Source organism: Excalfactoria chinensis, chromosome 11 (assembly GCF_039878825.1).
Source record: "Excalfactoria chinensis isolate bCotChi1 chromosome 11, bCotChi1.hap2, whole genome shotgun sequence".
Taxonomy (NCBI): Eukaryota; Metazoa; Chordata; class Aves; order Galliformes; family Phasianidae; genus Excalfactoria; species Excalfactoria chinensis.
Window position 1 is genome coordinate 10,543,755 of NC_092835.1, and position 13,746 is coordinate 10,557,500.

A 13,746-nucleotide genomic window follows, 5' to 3' on the forward strand; every position below is an offset into this window, starting at 1 on the left:
AAGAAGCTGCTATTATTCAAGCAGGCTATGGACAAAATAACTGGCACAGAAATTATAAAATGCACAATGTTTTTAGAAGGTCATTACTTACACTACACAAGACTCAGCTATCATCTTGTATTTCGAGGGTCATGTTAGATCACATACAAGTGTATCAATTCACATTATCACCAAAAAGCACCGTGGCACACATTGAGACTCTGAAATGGATTTACAACCATGGGCATGCGATACACATGGGCACATTACCAGTCCTGGATGCAAAGGCTGAGCTACGTGGTCTGTATTGAAGGGGGGAGCATATAGTTATAATCTGCACGTAGAGCCTCGATTATTTCAACCATGAACTACTGACTGAAAATGCTCAGCCTCTACCCAGCTGATACATAACTAAAGCTGTCAGGAAACATAGTGCAGTTTACGCAGCATTTCCCTTTAAATGGAAGTGATGGACGTAGGAAAGACTTAGACATTTCACTCTAATAAGAACTGTTCACAAAAGAGCAGAGATCCAACTACCACATTGCTGGCAAGGGTAGAACTAACAGGCACTTTATTATTTATTATTGAACGGTCACTCTGTAGACAATTTTGCTTTAAGTTGTAATAAGGGATGATGTACAAATGCTTACCTTAGCCATACATGTCATCGAGTTATTGCTAATTTCCAAAAGTCAAAATCTGATTCTAGAAATTGACATTCTTGTTTAACGCTTTCTGATCGCTCTTAGGCTGCCGGGTTACAGAACACTATTTAGGTTACAGGGCTAGTAATTGTCATTTTGAATTATTCACAAGTATGTGAAAGAGTGTAATGGAGAGCGTATTTTGTCTTTCAGAACCCAGGAAAGCACATATAGGTGCTAGTATTTAACTCCAAGCTTCCTAAAGAGTTTAGATTTGCCACTTTATTGTTCTCCTCCGAAGTTGTATATATTCATGTCTTAAGCCGCTCTGGGAGAAAGAGAATTCCTGAGTGCAAAAAGCATTTCTGAAGTGCAAAATACAGAATACATGATGATAAATTGCAGGATTTTATTTTTTGTTTTCAATAAATATTATGTGAGCATTATAGATAAATATATAGATAAAGCTAACAAGCCACTCAGGAGGAATTTACAGAATAAGTCGACTGGTTATGTTTTGCTATATGTCACTCTAAATGATGGCCTGTTATCCATTTGCCTTTTATCTTTCTATCTAGAATATGTGTGGCCCAATAAAAAAGAATAAATTTGTAAGATAAACAGCTCGCTTTGCAGATTTAAGAGTCTAATTTTCACTTTACACAAAATTGAATTTTTTCAAGGCAGCGAGACGATGGAGTTTACTCTAGCACTAATCCCTCTGAAAAAGCAAACTGAAAACAACAATGAAGCAAAGAAAGATGTGGGTGGTCTGAAGAGTTTTCTTTTAGATTTAAGTAGACATACAGTAGATAGCTCCAAAGGCTTTACTCCAACAGGGGCCTTACCTTGAAGAATTTTTCTTCCCACAGTGAAAGCATTCCTAAGACTTTAAAGCTGGGCTGAGGGGTTTTCTTTTGAATTCCTCTGCCTACAAAGCCCACCGAAGCACTGGAGGCCATCACTACCTGAATGAACAGCTTTACATCTAAGTCCTTTTATTTCCAACAATGAAAAGATATGTTTAAGGCTGTCGTCTGTCCCCATCAAACGCTACCCCAGCTTCGTCTTACTAGGGCCCCATTTCGGCAAAGTGAACCTATTTGTCAAGGCACTTAAGTTTAAAATGTGCTTTAAAATGCATTTACATCTCACTGCTATCGAGTTCATTTTAACACTTTCTTAAAACAATACATTGAAAGCGAGGAAAACAAAACCACAAAACAGGAAAAGGATAAATAATTAGCATGGAAAGAGTTACGAGGCAAACTGATGAATGCAGGCTAAGGCAACAACGGTGTATGTGCAGGAACAAAAACATTCCACCTTATTTTTTCTGCACCTCAAATGTGCCCCTTTCTCCTGCTGTTGTTACCCCCTCTGAAGTATAAGCTCTCAGTTACGTTAAAGCATGCGACACTTTGCTAATGTTTTACAGACCTGCAGAACTAGGATAAGCCCCACCAAGTCCATCTAATTTATGATTTACTTGGGATCTGAGCAATGGTTTTCAGGCTGCTCAATTCCGAGGATAAAAGATCAGGAAGGAAAGAGAATGGTTACTTATCTTGCAGTCATTGTGGTTCACTGAGTTATGTGGTCTACACGATGAGTACTTGATGCACGTGAGATTAGACTTCTTTTTTTACTATCTACTTCCATTACAGGCAGGTCTAAGTCCTGAATATCTTCCGGCCCACTCCTACCTTTCTGGATTCAAGTGCAGGAAATAATAGAATCACGTATGAAATATTGTATAGATGTTCAAGCTAGATGTGAGGCTTCCAAAGCTTGTATCCCAGCTTACATTCACTGAGCTTTCCTTTCGCTTTGCTCACAGCACAGACAGAACCGCACAAAGAAACATTCTCATTCAGTTCTAAATGAGAAGCTGGTCTTTGTGTCACACCTTGGGTGACCATAAGGCTAAGTCAGTCTCAAGGACAGAGGCTCACACAGAGGCAGGCAGGTCATGCCAATCCAAAACAGCCACCCACCCCACCTGCACTCTGGACCTTAAACAAACAAGCAGTAGAAGTGACTAGGCCTGGTGCAGAGCTCTGCACACCTTAATGGTGACATTCTCCTACCAAGGACTCAGATACAACTGCCACTGACTTTGTCTTGAAAACTTGCAGTCCTCCGGCTGTGCACTTAACCATCCCATGTCCTAATGGGAAAAATGCAAGGAACCCTTCACTTCCACATCCATCTCAGAACGCAGTAATGGGCTACATAACCAAAGGGCCAATTTGAACAAAATGTGAACAAACCTGTTTGCCGCACAGTCTGAAATGAAAATCAAGCAACCACACAAAAGAATGCAAAATAAAAGCAAATCTGAAATTTCCCCAAGTTTTCTGCAAGACTGGTATACCTTTCTGGGATGAGCTTATAAAGGTGATTAGAAAAGGACTGACTGCTCCTGTACAAAGAAGCATGCTTTCAGTTGGTTGGGTAGCAGCACTGACTTCAGTCATGTTAGCAGCAAATTTTCAAAGGCTCCTCTCCATACGTGTCCTCTAAATTCTGGAAGAGAATTTATTTGCTGCATGTATGTACAAGCACAAGGATTCACAAAGAGGCACTTTCATGCTCAAAGGAGGTGAACTGCACTCCTCACACAGACTAAATTATCAGCAAAGTCGGTTGGAATTTGCCAACGCAAGGATTGCCAAATTAGCCAAAAACAGGCAATCACATGGAAAAGGTAATCAGCTCACTAAATAGGTAATCACACTTAGAAATATGTGCTCGCTCTCGCATTTTTCAGGCATTATTAAAGAACCCTTCGAAAATACATCCAGAAGCTTTTAAAGCTGCACATAATCCCACATTTTTGTATATTTCGGAAGTTCAAAATATTTGTAGTTGTTTAGAACTGCCTGCAAAAGTTAATGAACGCTATGGTGCAACACCAGGAGGCAATTTTTTAAAGATCTATAAACCACTTAGATAAACCTACTCTGTATACAATTACCTTAGCAGGAAAAACTTTATTCTCAATTTAATGTCAAGAAGATAGCTAGAAGATATTCAACATTTTAATCCTGTCGCTGCTGTCATCATTATGCAAATATGCCTGGACTCTGACCACCTCGTTCCCTGGAAAGCAGCAAAGGGAACACAAAAGTTTCTGGGAAAACATGCCTTACCTTTATTTCCTTAGAGAAAGCCTGAATAATACTGAAAACAGGGATTTACTTAATGATATCTCTTCATCTACCTGGAGTGGCTTCAGTTAATATGTTTAGATGAAAATGGCCCAAACTCTGGCCCAGTGCTTACAGTTTGAAGTTAGAATCCATTTAGCAGATGTTCCTACACTTCTTGCTAGTGAAGTTCATAGCTTAAAATAAAAGTCTAATATTACTGAATATTACAGTTATATTTTAGGCCTCCGGAAAGATTTACTAATGTCTTAGGTCAGGAACAACTTGCTGTCTCTATTGTTTCATCAAGGATTTAGGTTTTAGAATGACCATATATGGGAATCTTAAACTGTTGAGCATTAATATGGATTGGCAGAGAATTTGTTTAAACAGAGAGCTATTTTAGACCAGAACTGGAAAGGAGGCCTTCTAGTGAGAAAACAGCATTCGTATTGTTTGTATTATTAGAAATAAAGATTATACCAAAGGTTCCACTGGTAAATAAAGAGATACCGCTTCTGACATCAGACTTCCCACTTAGCCCTCCGACCTGCACAAGCAAACACAACTGCCTGCGCTGCCGATGAGTGCATTAGCAGATTTAAAGTACAAGCTAAATCTAAAGTACAAACCAGAGCAAAATACATCGATTTACACATAAAACGTGCCACATCTGGAAGTGGGCACACAGTGACCATCACCAAAACCTCTGGCTATGTGGGATCTCCACAGGTCTTATTTCAAGCACAACAGAAGAGGGGTCAGAATATTCTAAGCTAATTGGCGACTTTGGGGCAATATGTACACCCTAAGCCTATACTCTGGGCACATGATACACAGACAGTCGGCAGCTTTCACACACAGTGGGTTGCTCAACAATATGGCATGTATGCAAGTTTCAGGTATTATAGTAAGGATTTTTACTATGGTGAGCATTCTGAGAAACAAGCAAGTGGCTACATATATAGCATAAAGAAACATCAATAGACACTTAACCAAAATTAAGCTGTCTATCACAAAGTGTTTCTTATCCTCTTCATTTTGATCAGTTTCCCTACAGTTTTTGTTCTGGAGTTCTTAGTGGTCTTACTTTGCAAATTGTTACTGATCTTTAAACCTTTTGAGATGATCAGAGTCCAAACACACTTTCAGAGCGCATCTTTTTAGCTGTCTGATTGCTTGAAGAATCCTGTGACCAAAATCAGATGGAGAACTCAAAAAACAGAATCACAGAATCATAGGGGTTGGAAGGGACCCATGGAGATCACCTAGTCCAAACTCCTGGCTTATTCACCACTCATTCGCTTGCAAAGCTCTATTTGGACTGAGAATTTGTAGTATTAAAAAAGATTTTTTTAGAGAATAATTTTACTCATAGGCCTTTTTACTCCTCCTTTCTTTCTTTAAGAAAGAAGATATCTTCTGTATCTTAAAATGTCGTTCATTTAACATTTGGCAGAAGAACACTCACAGATAAACATTGGCCTGTGTCTTTCTCTTTAACCAGCTGAGTGATCCAAGCCTTTAATAAAGCTGTTCCAATTATTGTAAAAGTCATCTAGTACCTTATAGCCACAAATATTGACAGTTTATTGCTCAACGCATTCATGACATTTGAAGGTCACATCATACATAATACATACACTTTTATAAAAGTGTCTGGAACAAAGAGATACATGATCAGCAATTACATCTTACCATTCAGGGTAAGATTTCATACTTACTTAAAATGAAATACTGTGTAAAATGCAAATTGTTGATAAAACACAAAATAGTTCATTTTCTGTATTGCTTTATTAACAAGCAATACTGCGTCAGTTAACGAAAGAAACAGAATGCAGTCTGTGCCCCAAGAAGACTACAGTTGAATAACATCACACATATTGTTAGCACTCCGAAAGAAGAAAGTTAGCCTTACACTTTAATCCTGCAGCTGTATATCTCCTCAATCCCACTGAATTCAGTGACGCTTCAACATTAGACTTGAATCAGGACCTTAGCATGTTATTGAAATACTAATGTTGCTGAAGTTTAATCAAAATGAAAGTGGAAAGAGGGCTGAAGAAACTTTTTTAATATTGGCCTGTGCAAACATACCGAACATCTTCAGCCTGTTTCCAATGCTCTTGACTTTTAGGGATGTTCTGAAATCATATGCACATGCACCATCATAATTAAAAATAAGATTAGGTTGCAATTTATGCAGTCAGACCAGTGCAAAGTCCTTTGCTGGAGTAAACAAGCATCAGGAACACACCAAGTATGACTGTGAGAATGCTTGCTTTTTGTTGCCTGTTTCATGGCATCACTGCTCAGCTAATGAGTACTGAGCAAATGGCCATGGATCACTTAGTTGCTCCCTATCATACCATCTCTGCTAGTACCTTTTCTAAATCCTTTGCATGCAAGGCTCTTGAATCACATAACCCCTTCACTGGCTTTCCATTTCTGCTATTTCAGTACCATGTCTTTGCCAACCCAATTCCTTAACTTGGATTTATAGATCAAAGCTGTTAAGCTGTTCTTCACTGATAAGGTTCATGATATTCCACTAGTTTTCATATAATTTTTCCACAGGAAAGTGGATGCTTTAAAACAGGATGTACTTCTTCATTTATTGAACAACAGATCTGTTTGCTGACTTGAATGTAACATTAGTTACTCTCAGTGATGAGCTTCTGCTTGTTCTTGCTTTCTTCAGAAGTGCACATCTGAGCTGCCAGAACACCTTATTGTATTTCTCTGTAGAGAGCATGTATCTTCACAAGAAAAACACACTTTGGATCAGCTACTCTGGTCTTTACTTACAGACCTTTCCTTAGTATACTGCGGTATACTGCTAATGTTCATTCTCATCATTTGTACTTTCAATAGGAAAGTGAGCTCCCAAACCTCCTACATGACTAATCCTTACACAGTTTTCTCCTCCTAATTTAAAAACAGACTTAGATTACCCTGATCCTCACCCTGTGTTCATGCTAACAGCTGTCCGTGGTTCACATGTAAATCTCACTCATTTTCCTACCCAAACTCTTGACTCAGCTGAGTTAGTTTTGAAATGGGCACTTGATTATTGACCAGATAGGATGAGGTCTTTCCACACTTTCTACAGACTGTTCATTGCTTTTGGTGAAAATTCCAGTGGGGAATCTAAGCACAGAAGCTATCAAACTGGACCATCTTTTGGATATGTATGTGTTATTTCTAGGCAGGTGTTCAGGTACCAGATGGCCCTAAAGCCCATAGTACTCAGGTTATAGCAGCTTCTACAGGCTGTCTGCATCATATTCCCATCTCTGAGATTTGCAGAGGGTCTACATGGAGCTCGATAAACACTTTTACCTAGCATTGCTCTCCTGATGCCAAAGCTAGATCAGATATCCAATTTGGGAGAGTTGCCTTACAGTCCCTCTTTAATTAAGTACTCCTGATCTCCCACTCCTGGGATGGATTGCTACTGCTGATTAAGCTCCAGAAGTAAGGATCTGTGGAGGCAATTTCATGGGGGAGAAAATAAGTTGCTAGCTAATCAACTAAAATAACCACTAACTGGACTTCTGTGAATGAATATCCCGCCGCCTTCTTGCTCCCATACTTACTCTGTTGCTTCCACATGTCAGCATCTCTACATATTTATAAACCAAACAGGTAAGTAGTACCTCAGTATGACCTCTAACCTGTTGCCAAACTACATTAGAGGGGAAACAGAACCATTCGGTACAGCGTACAGGCAATGCTAGGAAAAAATCCCAGACTATTAGTAAACTGTAGAGAAGATGGTGAATCCAAGTGGAAGAGAGCAGAACTGAATCTATTTTTCTGTAAGTTCCTCCCATGGGCCCAACAACACAGAGTCTGTGAGAGTCTAAAAAGCACAAATTAACACCCAGCTCCACACAGTGTTCAAAATCCATTAAATATAATTTAAAATCTACTGAGTAATTGTATGGAAATGTTTAATAACCGCTCTGGTCAAGCTTCACCTGAAGTTGCTGGGCTTAGAGAAATCCTGTAAATATACATATATCTATATAATTTTTTCAAGCCAGAATGACGGACTTAGACACACTGTCAGTAGGTCTTGGGGCATGCGGTATCATTGCAGAAGTCTCTGCAAACTTAAGAAGAACCCTTTTCATAATTATTACCTCATTATAGAGTGGTAAAATCAGGATACAAGAGCCAATAGTGGGTCATCAGGTATTATATAAAACCCTTCTAATAAAGAAAATATGAATTACTTAAATGTCACAGTATCATCTTTCTGTAGACCCCAGTAAGAAAGAAACCATCACTAGAATCAGTCACATAAAGAAAATTGTATGGGTTAGCATAGCTGAATAACACGTTTTCCTCTCAACAAAAAGAAGTAAAGCTGTCATTCTGTTTACGGATTACTGATTACAGAGGTGCTGACAGAGTCTCCAAAAAGTGGATAATGTCACAGCATATGATAGAACACATGGACGGACTATGACAGTACAGACAAAATACAGTATTTCTATTTCCTTACGCTTTATTTTCCAGTGCTATCAAATGAGTGCTTTGATTGCCCAGCAGTTTTTCTCCCATTTAAGTGATACGTGCCACGTAAGTATACAACTTCTTTCTGCATTTCACAAAAAATAAAATAAAATAAATCTGTATTTGAAGAAACATTTATGAGTAGTTCTGAGTCTATTTTACCAACACCTTTTTTTCTAAAAATATGTTAATTGCAGGAGTTTTGCTATAATGGAGAAAATATTGATTAAATTTGTTACTTCTAATCCTAAGAAGGGGTCCTTTGACTGCTTGGTATCTTTTTTCCTCATTGGTTTCACAGTGCATTGCAGACATATTGGGACCAAGATGTCTTTAAACACGGTATCATTTGAACGGGCTCATTAATTTTTTTATACTAATGATGTATCTCAAAAGGTACATTAGTAGGTCAACTTGTACCCACGTTTTGTAAAATAGCCTTAGAGTACACTAATATTAACATGCTACTATTGCTCTACAAAAATAAGAAATGCTGCATATGGAGCTGATATATCAATAATCCAATCTCCATTTTCTACCATGAAAATATACAGTGTTTCAAGAGAACTATACTGGTAAAGAAAGAGAAAAAATACTATTTTGAACACTCTGATTTAGCTGAGCTAGTGGCAATAACGTGTTTAGGCATAGGCTTCAGTATGCTGGAATGATCCTGAAACTAATTTTGCATGTGTTGGAGTTGGACCGCGGCCACGCACGTCAGTATGCTGGAACAGAGTTATCTAAATCCTGAGCCTTATTTTACATGTGCTGGTGTTGGACTGTGGCCCTGCAATCTTTTAGGTCTCCATCTGTAGATATGAAAGCCAGGGTGTGCCCAGTCACTTGCTGCTGCTCGCTGCTTTCCTGCCACAGGCCATGTCGGAGCCCAATGCTCGGCAGAGACAGCCTTGCAGCTCCCTCCACACCAGTGCAACTGGGAGCTCCTCCTGGCCTCATGAGCCTACCTCCAAAGCCTCTTTTCTGCCTCAGCTGGCATTCTGCACCCACTGAAGCTCTTGTATCACTGTTTTCCTACATAGTTATCGTGCACCACATCAGGGATGAGAAATATCAACCTCTCAGACAGATGGTCCCACAGATTCACTGAGTTAATTCCTCTTTCCATACTAGGTAAACAGCCCACTAATTTTTAAGTAAGCTCACAGACTTATGGAAGGTCTCTCAGAGCTTCCTAGCCTGACGTTGGACAGAGGTCTCAGGTAAAAAGCAAAGTGATTTACATCCAGACAAGAAAGAGTTTTCTTTTGGAGAATGGGATGAGGAAGGATCAAACACAATGAAGCCACATTCCCCCCAAAACTGAAGGGAAATAAATCTGGAGCACCAATGGAAAGACAGCAATGCATAGTGCTGAGACAAAGGCAGCTGCACAAAGTGTTTATCATCACCACCCAAATGGGAACCAGTGACCCAGAGGGACATGCTGCCCATAACAAGGAACAAACTTTTTGCATGCTTCCTTCCACCTGTTTATCGTTCCTCCACATTTATATTTCTACCTGAAATTAATAACCCTTTGTCTATATGAAGCCTGCCAGACTGAGAAAACAACAATAAGGTCAAAATTGCACATCTGAATGAAGATCTACCATTTCTTTCTGCGACCAGTCAGACACAATTTAGTTTATTAGCTGCCTCAGAGACAGACGTATTTTAGAAGGAGAGTTATTCCAATCCTTTGCTTATTAGCAATGTACTTTCTCAAATCTATTTCCGCAAACTCCAATGGTAAAAGAAATTCAAAAAACAGGTAGTCTGCATGCACAGAAGCACCTTTTGTTTAATAAATAATTCAACCATGTATTCCTTTTTAATTTAAAAACGGTCTGACTGAATAGTCAACAAAGTGAACTAAAGTTGGCAAAATACAGTGTTGAAAAATTAAAAAGTGTATTAAAGGCCATATTCATTTGCTTCACTCCCACACTGCAGAGAGACTGCTTTTTTTTTTTCCCCCTTTTCTTTTAGATTAGACACATACAGCGATGTGATGCTCATTTGATTTTGAAAGCTTCCTTGCCCTGGAATTAGTCCCTCCCTGTTAACTGCAGAACAACCACTGCTCCCGTACCTCATGGGTATCACCAGGTATTCAGCCAAAATGTTCTCATGAGCTCCTCTGCCATGCCTACAAGGGCCAGGCTTAGCTACCGACCATCTTGGAAAACAGAAATACAGGAAAACGTTCTGGAAATATTCTGACCACCATGTGGATGTTAGTTGCATATGTTAATGTAAAGCGCAGGAAACATTTGGCTAAGAAAAAAATCCTGTAGATAATGATACAATTAAATCCATGCCAGAAGAAATAACTGCAATCAGATGAGTGTATTTGGTGCTGACTGATGCAAACATATACAGAACTATCTTAAATAAATGCTTGGTTTCTGTAAACCAAAACTCCTAACAGTAAGCATCTAGAATGAACAAAGTGAAGAGAGCCAATTCCTCTAGTTAGCCTTTAGCACCAAAATGTTCAGAAGAATTTCTTGAATCTCAAGGCAGACAGTGGTGAAGCTTCCTTATTCAGATTCATGGAGATGTAACCATTCCTCCATAAGACCCAAAGCAGCAGCAGATAAATTAAGTCCTCCCAATAGAGCACAATCCTTCAGTCTCCTTTCTGCTAAGTGCTTGATTCCCTTTACTGAGAAAAGCTTTACTATGATTTGCACCCTTTCTGATCAACATCTTCTGAATCACTGACCATTCTCGTAACCATCATGTAAGTGTTCACCAACACTGAATTACCAGCTGGATGCTCATAGGACATAAAATGCTGTCAGAAAATGACCTGACCTCAGAAAGTTGAGGCGTGCAAGAAAGAAGATCTTTACAGGGCAAGAGAATGGGGGAACATAACCCTTAAAAGGAGCACTGACTTAGAGAAAATGACTCAGCAATATCACATCTTTCAAAATGGGCACTTTTAATTTAAAATGCCTTTGTTAGTGAGAAAGGATTATAGACACAGGTCACATTTGGAAGAGAGTGGAGTTTCACAAGTCTATACTGGAAACATCTGTAACAAACAGAGAAAGAGCAGGTTTTTGCCTTTTTTTCTCTATTCTGAAGTAAAATTACCTGCAGCGTACAAGATGAAAACATTAAACAGAGCCAATAAACACTCTGTACGGATAGTAAAACTGATAGCTTTAAGTGAAACTTCCAAAACATTGGTCTGCTTGACAAAGCTGCCTATGAATTTAATGTACAAAATAAACCTCTGAACAAAAGCACGAGGATAAGTACAGAAATGTAGACACAAACTCCCACTGAACAATTCAGATGGACTTAAGATTTTCATTTTGGCCAACTACTAGCTTAAATTAAGCCACTATGCAATAAATACCATCTCAATCAGCAGACTAATTTAAACTCTGAGAATGCAGGCTACTGCATTTGTGGAGACACATGTTTCCATGCCTTTTCAGGATGGTACTAGTGGGAGCCACTCCAGTAGGCTGGCAAGGCTGTGCAGAATTTGGTACATAACAAACTGGCTTGCAACCACTAACATTTGAAAGCTGTCTACAGTGGGACTGGCCAACCTAAAAAAGTAATGTATGGGGTTGAGAAAAGGTGAAAATGTTCAAATGAAAATGAAATAATTTAAAGTACTGCATTAGTACTGGCCCGTTTCTGGCCACAGGTATGTGATATTTCGCTATAGATATGTGCCTGTTCATGGGAGTCAAAGGTGACTGTCACAAAAGCAGGATCCTCTTTACTGCTGGGCAGAGGAGTTTGCTGATATACGCTGAAATATTTTTAATAAAGGGTGAACAACTGAACACTGTCACTGCTTCACTGTAACTCTATACTGATATTATAATAAGTTTTATCATAAAACTGCAGCCAAACGACAATAATCAGGAGAGTAACATTATGCGTTTGAAATAAACAATGATGGGAAGATGCTACTTAGGAAATGCAGCTCAGACACCAGACAGGACAATGGTGAGTGCTACAGATCAGAAGAAATGACATTCCAGAAAGGAACTGCTGCTGCACTGCTGAAGCACATGCTGTTCACCAAAACACATACTACTTCCATACTCTGTATTCTAGGGTTCTTTTCAATTAACATTTGCTTTAGCTATGTTGAATCACTACTCATCTGCTAAGATACTGGATTTGTAAGAGAATCCTTCCTTGCTGTATACACTTTCACATTTTTTAATTTTTTTAATTTTCTGGAGTACAAACATCCAGTCTCTGTGATGGCAATTTCCATTCACAGCTTCACAACTAAATGTTGCAACATTACTTGCATCTCCCCTCTGGTATCTCAATTTTTCCTTTAGGGAAAAAATAGTACAGAAATATATCTTGTCACCTATCTGAAAAGACACAGATGTAACCCACCTATGATGGCTGCAACTTTCAAAATTAAAACTGAGATCCAAACCAGAAACATTTGTATCACAGCTATTACGATAGCTGAAACCAAGCACAGCGATTCTCCACACATTTATCTTTACTCTGACAATACTTTGCAAGTTTCTCGGATGGGAACACTTTATACTGTTAAGCATTACTGAAAATATTCCCTGAGAATGATGTCACTCAAGACCAGTCAAAGCAGAATTACACATAGGAAATGGTATGCATTCAAAACTTTTTCACCTATGTGCAAAAGTTGCTAGGCAAGAAATGTTTAAAATACCTGAGAGTCTTCTGATGGCAACCAACAATATGGGGTGAGACAGTAGTAATGGACTGTCAACATCACAGGCAAAGCCCCAGCCTCCACAACAGGAGCTTTGGTGGGCACTGTCATTTGAGGGAGGAATGGCCTTTCCCACAGGGACAGGATGCACCAGGCTGAAGCACACTGATGGCATGAGGCCTGATGGCAGTCAGGCTGGCTTCCTCCAAGGGACCAACATCTTAGCATAGGGAATCTGTCTGCACACCAACAGAAGCAAAGAGACCAAAGCTTTCTCTCAAAAGAGATTTTCAGTAGCCTGCAATAAAAAGCCCCTCTCTGTTCTAAAACAGGTAGAAGTTCAGCAAAATTTCAATGGAGAATTCTCTAACCGTACAAGTTTGATTCATTTTTAGTACTAATAAGACCTACTGTTTAATATGGTCAAACCCATGGTGTGGTGATATCTTTGCTTAGTGTTGGAGAGAACCCCTTGGAAGTATCCAAATTTTCCTCTAATGCCTGAGTTAGAAGTTCACTGTAATGACAGAAACTTTCAGAACAGTTACATGGATCTGGTTTGAAAAATCCATTATTTTCAGGGTGAGAATTGAACTGCCACTGATTGCACAAAGAACCCTCCTGAGTCGACCTCTGGAGATATTCTTTCCATTTTTATTAGTACCATTCTTTCTTCAACAACAGTAATTTCTCCAGGTAACAATAGGTTATCTCTTTGAGTATTTGACACCAATGAAGTTGTAACACA

The 13,746-nt window shown here is 39.1% G+C and overlaps 1 protein-coding gene across 6 annotated transcripts in view; it reads right to left on the reverse strand.

Annotated features, from left to right (window-relative positions):
• ZNF536 (zinc finger protein 536) overlaps window positions 1–13,746 on the reverse strand; it is a 319,073-nt gene that overhangs the window by 119,907 nt on the left and 185,420 nt on the right. The gene's annotated exons all lie outside the window — the stretch shown is intronic.